The sequence below is a fragment of the Pan paniscus genome, chromosome 16 (genome assembly GCF_029289425.2).
Source record: "Pan paniscus chromosome 16, NHGRI_mPanPan1-v2.0_pri, whole genome shotgun sequence".
NCBI classification, from domain to species: domain Eukaryota; kingdom Metazoa; phylum Chordata; class Mammalia; order Primates; family Hominidae; genus Pan; species Pan paniscus.
Window position 1 is genome coordinate 65,921,183 of NC_073265.2, and position 12,946 is coordinate 65,934,128.

Sequence of the window (12,946 nt, forward strand, 5' to 3'; positions counted from 1 at the left end):
TGGGTGAGATGACAATTCATCAAGATGTACACTTAGATTTGTGTGTTTTTGTTTGTTATAATTCATAAAAAATGTTTACTGTTTTTAAAAATATATGGCTTACTCCTCAGGTTAAAAACCTTGAAAATTAGTTAACCACATCCAACAATAATTTATATCGGTAAATTACGAAAATACATCAAATTGAAATTGAGCTTATCCCAGAAATGCAAGCCTGATTTAACATTAGAAAAATCAATCAACTAATTACCACATTAACGGATTAAAGGAGAAATTTTATAGATTTCCATATTAAAAAAAAAACATAAAAAGCACTTGAAAAACTCAACATCCACCCAGCAGCATGACATCCCCCAGCTGAACTGCTGCTATACCCTACCACAAACGGCCAAGCTACTACAGAGGTGTTGAATTCTAGTTGTTAGCGCACCCTCCTCTTAAACTGAACTGAAGTGGCATCCCACTCATTGGAGACCTCAGGCCTCTGGCACACAGAAACAGTTGATACCTCCCCCAGACCACATACACCCCCGCCAATACTACTGGTGAGACAGCACCTCACACTTCCAGGAGCTCTGAGCCTCTGGCACACCAAAGTAATTGCACCCCCAGCACCACAGCTGATGCAGTACCCCCACCCCGACCCAGGGATCCAAAGGCTCTACTGACCCAAGTAGCTGTGCCTTCTGGGGCTGACCAGATATGGCAACTTGCCTTCTAGGGATTCAGAAGCTCGGCTGAGCTGTGAAACCCTGTGTTCTAGGCCAAAGAGACACAGTGCCCCATCTACCTAGAACTGGACTAGTCCCCCTACATTTCAATCTGCTGAGGTACCCTACCTCTCCAAGGAGTGGTTATTGCTGCATTGTTCCCTACCCCACAGGGCCCAAGATACAGCCGTATCTTGCCATTCCTGGCTCCTTGTTGCCACTGGACCCAGCCTCATAGAGCCTGGGCTATTATACCAAGTCAGGGTCCCAAGTGACCACCACATGCTCCTCATCACCCACAGCCTGAGCTACCATGTTACCCAGTTGGTTCTGGATCCCAAATGGCAACTGTTCACTGCTCACCAGGGACTGAGTCTCCAGAGACCCCTTCTTCCCCAGAATCATGCCAGTGCCTCACCCTGCCCCCCAAGGTCAGAAGCATGGCTACATCCCAGTCCCCTGGGCCCAAGCTGCTAGGGTATGCCCCACAGAAACAAACACTGTGTAGTGGGAGAACTGAATCCACTCATGCCTTGGAAAGTGAACCTGTGCCTGAAGTCCCAGGTGCTACAGTAGTTTCACAAGACCCTAAGCCCAGGAACTTGGCTCCACAGCTGCTCTGAGCTCCTGTGCCCTAAAACCCAGTGCTGCTGCGGCTGCCTGTGAACAATGTCAGACCTGATACCAAAAGAGATCCCCTCAATGAAGATTCCCTACTTTGGGGAAGACAAGAACAGGAAGACCCCTACGACCTTTGCCCTAATAACCTCAGCAGCCAACATCACTGACACAGACTCCTACAGCCCAGACCACTAAGGCACTCACAGTCTTCACTGACACTGATCACAACTAAGAAGCTGCATGACAACTACACCATTGCACCCACACAGAAGCAGAGCCACTGTGTCCTACACCCAAGCAGTACCCTCAGGCCCATCTTCAAGTGAAAGTCATCCCCTTCCCACTCTGTAAAGTTGGAAAGATATGACTGCACTATCAGATGTACAAACATCATGGCAGGGTCACAAGAAACATGAAAAAGCAAGGAAATATGAAACCACTAAAAGTAACACAATAACTCTCCAGTAACTGACCCCAAAGAAACAGAAATCTACAAATTTTCTAAAAAGGAATTCAAAATAATGAACAAAGGAAACTCAGTGAAACATAAGAGAATAAAAACAGACCATTCAATGAAATTAGAAAAATAAATCATGATCTGAATGAGAAATTCAATAAAAGAGATATCATTTTAAAAATCTCAATAAAAATCTTAGAGCTGAAGAATTCAATGAAATAAAAAATACCACAGAGGGTTCCACAGCAGACTAGATCAGGCAGAAGAAAGAACCTTGAAGGCTTCTGAAATGACTCAGAACAGAAGAAAAAGAAAAAAGAATGAAGAGAGCCTATGGGACACCACTAAGCAAACAAATATTCACATTGTAGGAATCCCAAAGGGGGAAGAAACAGAAAAGGTTTATATAAATAAAATAATTGGTAAAAACTTCCTAAATCTTGGGACTCAGGAAGAGAGAGAGATCTACATACAAGTCAATGAAGCTCAAAGATCTCAGATAAACTTTAGAAGGTTCTCTCCAAGGTACATTATAATCAAACTGGCAAAAGTGAAAAGACAATGAAATAGTTTTAAAAACAGCAAGAGAAAACTGTCTAGTCACATATAAGGGGATGTCCATCAGAGTATCATTGGACTTTTCTGCAGAAACCTTATAAGCCTGGAGAATGGGATGACATATTCAAAATGATGAAAGGGGGAAAAAAAAAAAACCTGCCAGCTAAGAATACTATACCAAGGAAAACTATCCTTCAGAAATGAAGGAGAAATAAAGTCTTCCCCAGACAAATAAAAGTTGAAGGAATTCACTGACACTAGACCTGTGTTACATGAAATGCTTCTTCGAGGAGAAAGAAAATTATAATAATTACCACCATGGATACACATAAAGTATAAGACTCACTGGTAGAGATAAATACTTAGTCAAATCAGAATACTTCGAAACTGTAAGTGTGGTATGTAAACCACACGTATCTCTATTATGAAGGCTAAAGTCAAAATAGTCAAAAACAACAAAAGTTACAATAAGTTTTTAAGGAATACATAATATAAAAAGATGAATATTTTGACATCAAAAACATAACTTGTGGGATGGACAGTAAAAGTCTAGTTTTTGTATGTGCCAGAAATTGTTATCAACTTAAAACAGCTGATAACAACTTAACAGTTGTTAAGTGTAACAGTATAAGATGTTTGGATAAGCTCATAGTAACCACAAAACAAAAAACTATAGCAAATATACAAATAATAAAGAGATCATTATTTAATGATAAAGGGGTCAGTTCATCAATGGGATGTAACAATTGTAAATATATATGCACCTAACATTGGAGCACTAAAACTATAAAGCAAATATTAATGGACATGAAGGGAGAAATAGATAGCAATATAATAATATAAGGGACTTCAATACCCCACTGTCAACAATAGATAAACTAGAGAGAAAATAAATACTAGACTTAATTGTACTTTGACCAAATGGACCTAATATACATAGGCAGAACATCCCATCAAAAGCAATACATTTTTTTCTAGTCCACATGGATCATTATCCAGGATAGGCCATATGTTAAACCACAAAACAAGTCGTCTTAACAAATTTAAGAAGATTCAAATTGTACCTATTGTTGTTTCAGATCACTATGATATAAAACTAGAAATCAATAAAATGAATCCTGAAAATTTCATAAATAAATGGCAATTAAATAACATGCTCCAGAATAAGTCATGAGTTAAAGAAGAAATCAAAAAGGAAATTAAAAAATATCTTGGGACAAACAACAATAGAAACGCAACACAGCAAAATCTATGGGTTGCAGCAAAAGCAGTTGTAAGAGGGAAGTTTATAGTTGTTTCTGCATCGCAAAGAAAAAAATCAATAAAACATCAGCCTAAGGAATGGGGCAAAATATTTAGTCCACATATCTAATAGAGAGTTAATATCCAAAATATATAAAGAACTAGGCTAGCCACGGTGGCTCATGCCTGTAATCCCAGCACTTTGGGAGGCAAAAGCTGGCGGATCACTTGAGGTCAGGAGTTCGAAAATCAGCCACGCATGATGGCACACACCTATAATCCCAGCTACTCGGGTGGCTGAAGCACAAGAATCGCTTGAACCTGGGAAGTGGAGGCTGCAGTGAGCCAAAATCATGCCACTTCACTCCAGCCTGGACAAGAGAACAAGATTCTGTCTCAAAAAGGAAAAAAAAAAACAAAAACAAAAAACAAGTAAAATATATATATTTTAAAAAACCTCATACAACTCAATAGTAGAAAAACAAACTGATTTTAAAATGGGTAACGAATCGCCATAGACATTTCTCCAAAGAAGTCATAAAAATAGTCAGTAGATATATGGAAAGGTGATATACACCATTAATCATCAGAGAAATGAACATTAAAACCATTATGAAATACTAACTCACACCCATTAGATGACTATTATCAAAACGTCAAAAAACAAATGTTGGTGAGGGTATGGAGGAAAGGGAACTCTTTTACACTGTTGTTGAGAGTGTGGCTTGGTACAGCCATCTGGAAAACAGGATGGAGGTTTCTAAAGAAATTTAAAATAGAACTACCATAGGACCCAGCTGATCCCTCTTCTGGCAATATACCCAACGGAAATGGAATCACCACCTCATAAAGATATTTGCACTTCCATGTTTCCTATGGCATTATTCACAATAGCCAAGATATGAAAGCAAACTAAGTGTCCATCAAAGAAACAATGATAAAGAAACTATAGTATACATACCATTTAGCCCTAAAAGGAACAAGACATTGCCATTTGCCACAATATGGATGAGCCTAGAGAACATTATCCTAAGTAAAATGAGCCAGACATGGAAAGAAAAATACTGCATGATCTCACTTATATGTGAAATCTTAAAAAAAATTCAATTATACAGAGATAGAAAACAAGGTATTAGTTATCACGGGTATGCATAAGAGGGAGAGGGCAGAAAAGAGGAGATGTAGATCAGAGGATATAAAACTGCAGATATGTAAGATGAACAAGTCTAGAGATCTAATGTACAACAGGAGGGCTATAGGTAATAAAATTGTACAGTACTGGGATTTGTGATAAATGAGATTTTAGTTTCCCTTGCCACTAAAACAAATAAAATGGGTAACTATGTGAGAAGATAGATATGTTAGTTCGCTTCCCTATAGTAAACCTTTTACTACCTATATGTACACTACAACATTATGATGTATACCTTAAATAAACAACAAATAAAAACTATTTTTTAAAAAACCTAAGGCAGATATCTTTAATAGTTAATTGTGGAACCCATTCCTTATAAGTAAGATGCCCACTAACGAAACAAAAGGCATAAAGATGAGGAAAAAAATCCAAACTATATATTGGTAGATTATATGTTTATTTATGTAGAAAACGCTAAAAAAAATCTAAGATTAATTATTAGAATGCTTAACAGAATTTATTGCGGTTGCTGAAACAAAATAAATGGTATTTCTTTTTTTTTTTAATTATTATTACACTTTAAGTTTTAGGGTACATGTGCACAACGTGCAGGTTTGTTACATATGTATACATGTGCCATGTTGGTGTGCTGCACCCATTAACTTATCATTTAGCATTAGGTATATCTCCTAATGCTATACCTCCCCCCTCCCCCCACCCCACAACAGTTCCCAGTGTGTGATGTTCCCCTTCCTGTGTCCATGCGTTCTCATTATTCAATTCCCACCTATGAGTGAGAACATGTGGTGTTCGGTCTTTTGTCCTTGCGATAGTTTGCTGAGAATGATGGTTTACAGCTTCATTCTGTCCCTACAAAGGACATGAACTCATCATTTTTTATGGCTGCATAGTATTCCATGGTGTATATGTGCCACATTTTCTTAATCTAGTCTATCATTGTTGGACATTTGGGTTGGTTCCAAGTCTTTGCTATTGTGAATAGTGCCACAAAAAACATACATGTGAATGTGTCTTTATAGCAGCATGATTTATAATCCTTTGGGTATATACCCAGTAATGGGACGACTGGGTCAAACGGTATTTCTAGTTCTAGATCCCTGAGGAATCACCACACTGACTTCCACAATGGTTGAACTAGTTTACAGTCCCACCAACAGTGTAAAAGTGTTCCTATTTCTCCACATCCTCTCCAGCACCTGCTGTTTCCTGACTTTTTAATGATCACCATTCTAACTGGTGTGAGATGGTATCTCATTGTGATTTTGATTTGCATTTCTCTGATGGCCAGTGACGATGAGCACTTTTTCATGTGGTTTTTGGCTGCATAAATGTCTTCTTTTGAGAAGTGTCTGTTCATATCCTTTGCCCACTTTTTGATGGGGTTGTTTTTTTCCTGTAAATTTGTTTGAGTTCATTGTAGATTCTGGATATTAGCCCTTTGTCAGATGAGTAGGTTGCAAAAATTTTCTCCCATTCTGTAGGTTGCCTGTTCACTCTGATGGTGGTTTCTTTTGCTGTGCAGAAGCTCTTTAGTTTAATTAGATCCCATTTGTCAATTTTGGCTTTTGTTGCCATTGCTTTTGGTGTTTTAGACATGAAGTCCTTGCCCATGCCTATGTCCTGAATGGTAATGCCTAGGTTTTCTTCTAAGGTTTTTATGGTTTTAGGTCTAACCTTTAAGTCTTTAATCCATCTTGAATTAATTTTTGTATAAGGTGTAAGGAAGGGATCCAGTTTCAGCTTTCTACATATGGCTAGCCAGTTTTCCCAGCACCTTTTATTAAATAGGGAATCCTTTCCCCATTGCTTCTTTTTCTCAGGTTTGTCAAAGATCAGGTAGTTGTAGATATGCGGCATTATTTCTGAGGGCTCTGTTCTGTTCCATTGGTCTATATCTCTGTTTTGGTACCAGTACCATGCTGTTTTGGTTACTGTAGCCTTGTAGTATAGTTTGAAGTCAGGTAGTGTGATGCCTCTAGCTTTGTTCTTTTGGCTTAGGATTGACTTGGCGATGCGGGCTCTTTTTTGGTTCCATATGAACTTTAAACTAGTTTTTTCCAATTCTGTGAAGAAAGTCATTGGTAGCTTGATGGGGATGGCATTGAATCTATAAATTACCTTGGGCAGTATGGCCATTTTCACGATATTGGTTCTTCCTACCCACGAACGTGGAATGTTCTTCCATTTGTTTGTATCCTCTTTTATTTCATTGAGCAGTGGTTTGTAGTTCTCCTTGAAGAGGTTCTTCACGTCCCTTGTAAGGTGGATTCCTAGGTATTTTATTCTCTTTGAAGCAATTGTGAATGGGAGTTCACTCATGATTTGGCTGTCTGTTATTCGTGTATAAGAATGCTTGTGATTTTTGTACACTGATTTTGTATCCTGAGACTTTGCTGAAGTTGCTTATCAGCTTAAGGAGATTTTGGGCTGAGATGATGGGGTTTTCTAGATATACAATCATGTCATCGGCAAACAGGGACAATTTGACTTCCTCTTTTCCTAATTGAATACCCTTTATTTCCTTCTCCTGTCTGACTGCCCTGGCCAGAACTTCCAACACTATGTTGAATAGGAGTGGTGAGAGAGGGCATCCCTGTCTTGTGCCAGTTTTCAAAGGGAATGCTTCCGGTTTTTGTCCATTCACTATGATTTGGCTGTGGGTTTTCAATAGATAGCTCTTATTATTTTGAGATATGTCCCATCAATACCTAATTTATTGAGAATTTTTAGCATGAAGGGTTGTTGAATTTTGTCAAAGGCCTTTTCTGCATCTATTGAGATAATCATGTGGTTTTTGTCTTTGGTTCTGTTTATATGCTGGATTACGTTTATTGATTTGCGTATGTTGAACCAGCCTTGCATCCCAGGGATGAGGCCCACTTGATCATGGTGGATAAGCTTTTTGATGTGCTGCTGGATTCGGTTTGCCAGTATTTTATTGAGGATTTTTGCATCAATGTTCATCAAGGATATTGGTCTAAAATTCTCTTTTTTGGTTGTGTCTCTCCTAGGCTTTGGTATCAGGATGATGCTGGCCTCATAAAATGAGTTAGAGAGGATTCCCTCTTTTTCTATTGATTGCAATAGTTTCAGAAGGAATGGTACCAGCTCCTCCTTGTACCTCTGGTAGAATTCGGCTGTGAATCCGTCTGGTCCTGGACTTTCTTTGGTTGGTAAGCTATTAATTATTGCCTCTATTTCAGAGCCTGTTATTGGTCTATTCAGAGATTCAACTTCTTCCTGGTTAAGTCTTGGGAGAGTGTATGTGTCAAGGAATTTATCCATTTCTTCTAGATTTTCTAGTTTATTTGCATAGAGGTGTTTATAGTATTCTCTGATGGTAGTTTGTATTTCTGTAGGATCGGTGGTGATATCTCCTTTGTCATTTTTTATTATGCTTATTTGATTCTTCTCTCTTTTCTTCTTTATTAGTCTTGCTAGCAGTCTATCGATTTTGCTGATCTTTTAAAAAAACAGGCTCCTGGATTCATTGATTTTTTGAAGGGTTTTTTGTGTCTCTATTTCCTTCAGGTCTGCTCTGATCTTAGTTATTTCTTGCCTTCTGCTAGCTTTTGAATGTGTTTGCTCTTGCTTCTCTAGTTCTTTTAATTGTGATGTTAGGGTGTCAATTTTAGATCTTTCCTGCTTACTCTTGTGGGCATTTAGGGCTATAAATTTCCCTCTACACACTGCTTTGAATGTGTCCCAGAGATTTTGGTATGTTGTGTCTTTGTTCTCGTTGGTTTCAAAGAACATCTTTATTTCTGCCTTCATTTCATTATTTACCCAGTAGTCATTCAGAAGCAGGTTGTTCAGTTTCCATGAAGTTTACCAGTTTTGAGTGAGTTTCTTAATCCTGAGTTCTAGTTTGATTGCACTGTGGTCTGAGAGACAGTTTGTTATAATTTATCTTCTTTTACATTTGCTGAGGAGTGTTTTACTTCCAACTATGTGGTCAATTTTGGAATAGGTGTGGTGTGGTGTGCTGAAAAGAATGTATATTCTGTTGATTTGGGGTGGAGAGTTCTGTAGATGTCTATTAGGTCTGCTTGGTGCAGAGCTGAGTTCAATTCCTGGATATCCTTGTTAACTTTCTGTCTCATTGATCTGTCTAATGTTGACAGTGGGGTGTTAAAGTCTCCCATTATTATTGCGTGGAAGTCTAAGTCTCTTTGTAGGTCTCTAAGGACTTGCTTTATGAATCTGGGTGCTCCTGTATTGGGTGCATGTATATTTAGGATAGTTAGTTCTTGTTGAATTGATCCCTTTACCATTATGTAATGGCCTTGTCTCTTTTGATCTTTGTTGGTTTAAAGTCTGTTTTATCAGAGACTAGGATTTCAACCCCTGCCTTTTATTGTTTTCCATTTGCCTGGTAGATCTTCCTCCATCCCTTTTTTGTGAGCCTATGTGTGCCTGGGCACATGAGATGGGGTTCCTGAATACAGCACACTGATGGGTCTTGACTCTATCCAATTTGCCAGTCTGTGACTTTTAATTGGAGCATTTAGCCCATTTACATTTAAGGTTAGTATTGTTACGTGTGAATTTGATCCTGTCATTATAATGTTAGCTGGTTATTTTGCTCATTAGTTGATGCAGTTTCTTTCTAGCCTTGATGGTCTTTACAATTTGACATGTTTTTGCAGTGGCTGGTACCGGTTGTTCCTTTCCATGTTTAGTGCTTCCTTCAGGAGCTCTTTTAGGGCAGGCCTGGTAGTGACAAAATCTCTCAGCCTTTGCTTGTTTGTAAAGTATTTTATTTCTCCTTCACTTATGAAGCTTAGTTTGGCTGGATATGAAATACTGGGTTGGAAATTCTTTTCTTTAAGAATGTTGAATATTGGCCCCCATTCTCTTCTGGCTTATAGAGTTTCTGCCGAGAGATCAGCTGTTAGTCTGATGGGCTTCCCTTTGTGGGTAACCCAACCTTTCTCTCTGGCTGCCCTTAACATTTTTTCCTTCATTTCCACTTTGGTGAATCTGACAATTATGTGTCTTGGAGTTGCTCTTCTCGAGGAGTATCTTTGTGGCATTCTCTGTATTTCCTGAATTTGAATGTTGGCCTGCCTTGCTGGATTGGGGAAGTTCTGCTGGATAATATCCTGCAGAGTGTTTTCCAACTTGCTTCCATTCTCCCCGTCACTTTCAGGTACACCAATGAGACATAGATTTGGTCTTTTCACATAGTCCCATATTTCTTGGAGGCTTTGTGTGTTTCTTTTTATTCTTTTTTCTCTAAACTTCTCTTCACGCTTCATTTCATTCATTTCGTCTTCCATCACTGATACCCTTTCTTCCCGTTGATCACATCAGTTACTGAGTCTTGTGCATTTGTCACGTAGTTCTCGTGCCATGGTTTTCAGCTCTATCAGGTCCTTTAAGGACTTCTCTGCATTGGTTATTCTAGTTATCCATTCGTCTAATTTTTTTTCAAAGTTTTTAACTTCTTTGCCATTGGTTCGAATTTCCTCCTTTAGCTCAGAGTAGTCCGCTGTTCTGAAGCCTTCTTCTCTCAATGTGTCAAAGTCATTCTCCGTCCAGCTTTGTTCTGTTGCTGGTGAGGAGCTGCATTCCTCAGTTGGAAATGCAGAAATCACCCATCTTCTGCGTTGCTCACACTGGGAGCTGTAGACTGGAGCTGTTCCTATTCGGTCATCTTCTCTCCACCCCCCAATAAATGGTATTTCTAAACACCAGCAACATACAAATTTTAAAAGCACTTAAGAGATTCTATTTATAATTGTATAACAGGATAAAATAGTAACTAAAAAATATCATAAAATGTGTACAAAAAATAAAATACTTAGGAATAAACATAACAAGGATGAGAAAAACAGATGCAATGAAAACTACAAAACGTTGTTGAAAGGAACTGAAGACACAAATAAATGGAAAGACATCATGTGTTCATGGACTGAAAAACTCAACACTGTTAAGATGGCCATATTGGCTGCCTCATCCTTTACAAGCAGCTCACCCTGAATTCTCTCTCTTAGTGTATACATTAAAAAAAAAAAAAAGCCATACTTCCCAAAACAATCTATAGATTGAATGCAATCCCTATCAAAATCCCAATGACTTCTTTACAAAAATTAAAAAATGCACATGAATCTCAAAGGATCCTCAAGCCAAAACAATCTTGAAAAGAACAAAGAGGCTCACATATCCTGATTTCAAAACTTACTACAAAACTACAGTAATCAAAACAGTATGGACTACCATAAAAACAGACATGTATATAGTCCAATGAAACAGAACAGCGAGCCAAGAAATACAGCCATTGTATGTAAGTCAAATAATTTCAACAAAGATGACAAAACCATTCAATAGAGAAAGGACAGTCTTTTCAACAAGAAGTGATGGGAAAACTGAGTATGTGCAAAAGAATGAAGTTGAACCCTTACCTTATACGATATACAAAAATTAACTAAAACTATCCAAGATCTAAACATAAGACCTAAAAGTATAAAAATGTTACAAGAAAATCCAGGGAGAAAACTTCACAACATTGGATTTGGCTATGATTTCTTGAATATGACAAAAAAAGTAAAGGCAACAAAAACAACAACAACAAAAATAGAGAAATTGAACTACGTCCAAATTTAAAACTTTTGTTCTTCAATAGACAATATCAACAAAATGAAAAGTCAACCTACAGAATGGGAGAAAATATCAGTAAATTCTATCTTTGATAAAGGGTTAATGTCTAGAATATATATATATATATAAAAAACTCTATAACCCAACAAGAAAATAACCAGATTAAAAAATAGGCAAAGGACCTAAGTGGTAACCTGTCCCCAAAAATATAAAGAAATGGCCAATAAGCACATGAAAAGATGCTTAAGGTCACTAATCACTAGGGAAATGCAAATCAAAACCAGAATGAGATGCCACTTCACACTCTTCAATAAGGCTATTTTTAGAAAAACAAAATAACAAGCATTGGTGAGGATGTGGAACCCTTGTGCAATGCTGCTGAGAACATAAAAATGGTACAGCTGCTATGAAAAACAGTAGGGTTCTCTTCAAAAAAAAAAACAATAAAATTAGTATATGATCCAACTACTTCACTCTTGGAATTAAAAAGCAGAGACTACAACATACATTTGTAACACCCGTGTTTATAGCAGCATTATTCACAATAGTCAAAAGGTAGAAGCAACTCAAGTTGCTTCAACAAAGAAATGAATAAATAAAATGTGGTATTATACATACAATGAAATACTATTCAGTCTTAAAAAGGAAGAAAATCCTGACACATGCTACAACATGGATGAAACTTGAAGACATTAGGATAAGTCACAAAAGGCCAAATACCGTATGATTCCACTTATATAAGATCCCTAAAGCAGTCACATTCATAGAAACAGAAAGTAGCATGACGATTGTCAGAGGCAAGTAGGGGTATGGAATGGAGAGAATAGGGAGTTACTACTTAGTAGATAGAACACTTCAGTCTCGGAAACTGAAAAAATTTCTGGGTACAGACGGTGGTGATAGTTGCATAAAAATATCAATGTACTCAAGGCCACTGGACTGTAAACTTAAAAATGATTAAAATGATAAATTTCATGCTATTTATATTTTTTGCCACAATAAAAAAGCATACAAAAATCCTTTATAGAAAAAAAAATTTCTACTTGGCTTGAACATGTAAGTTTGATGAAAGGATATAAAGATGTTCTGAAAGACCTAAATCAGTAGAAAAACATTTAGTAGCATGCTCATAAATTAAAATATTCAACATAAAAATATCAATCTTAACACCTGAATTTATAGATTCAATGCAATTCCAATCAAAATTTTATAGTTTATTTTTAAATATAGAACAGAGCAAGCTGATTCTAAAACTAACACAGACATGAAATAGGGCCAGGACAGTCCTAATAAAAAATAAGGTGAAGGATAGTTCCAGACACCAACAATTATTATAAAGCTTTGATAACTAAGGCAGATGACAAACAAATTCATCACTGGACCAGAACACAACAGTCCACGAGCAGACCCACACATATATAAAAACTTGGCTTATGTTAGAAAGCCTTGCAGATCAGTAGGGAAAAAATGCATTTTTCAATAAAGTATGCTAGAATAATTGGGTATCCACATGGAGAAAATGAAGTAAGACTCCTACCTCTAAATACACAATAAAACCAATTGCAGATAGATAAAGACTATAAAAGATAAAACTATAAA

General features: G+C 37.3%; 1 protein-coding gene across 11 annotated transcripts in view; it reads right to left on the reverse strand.

Annotated features, from left to right (window-relative positions):
* SCAPER (S-phase cyclin A associated protein in the ER) overlaps positions 1 to 12,946 on the reverse strand; it is a 568,863-nt gene that overhangs the window by 372,132 nt on the left and 183,785 nt on the right. The gene's annotated exons all lie outside the window — the stretch shown is intronic.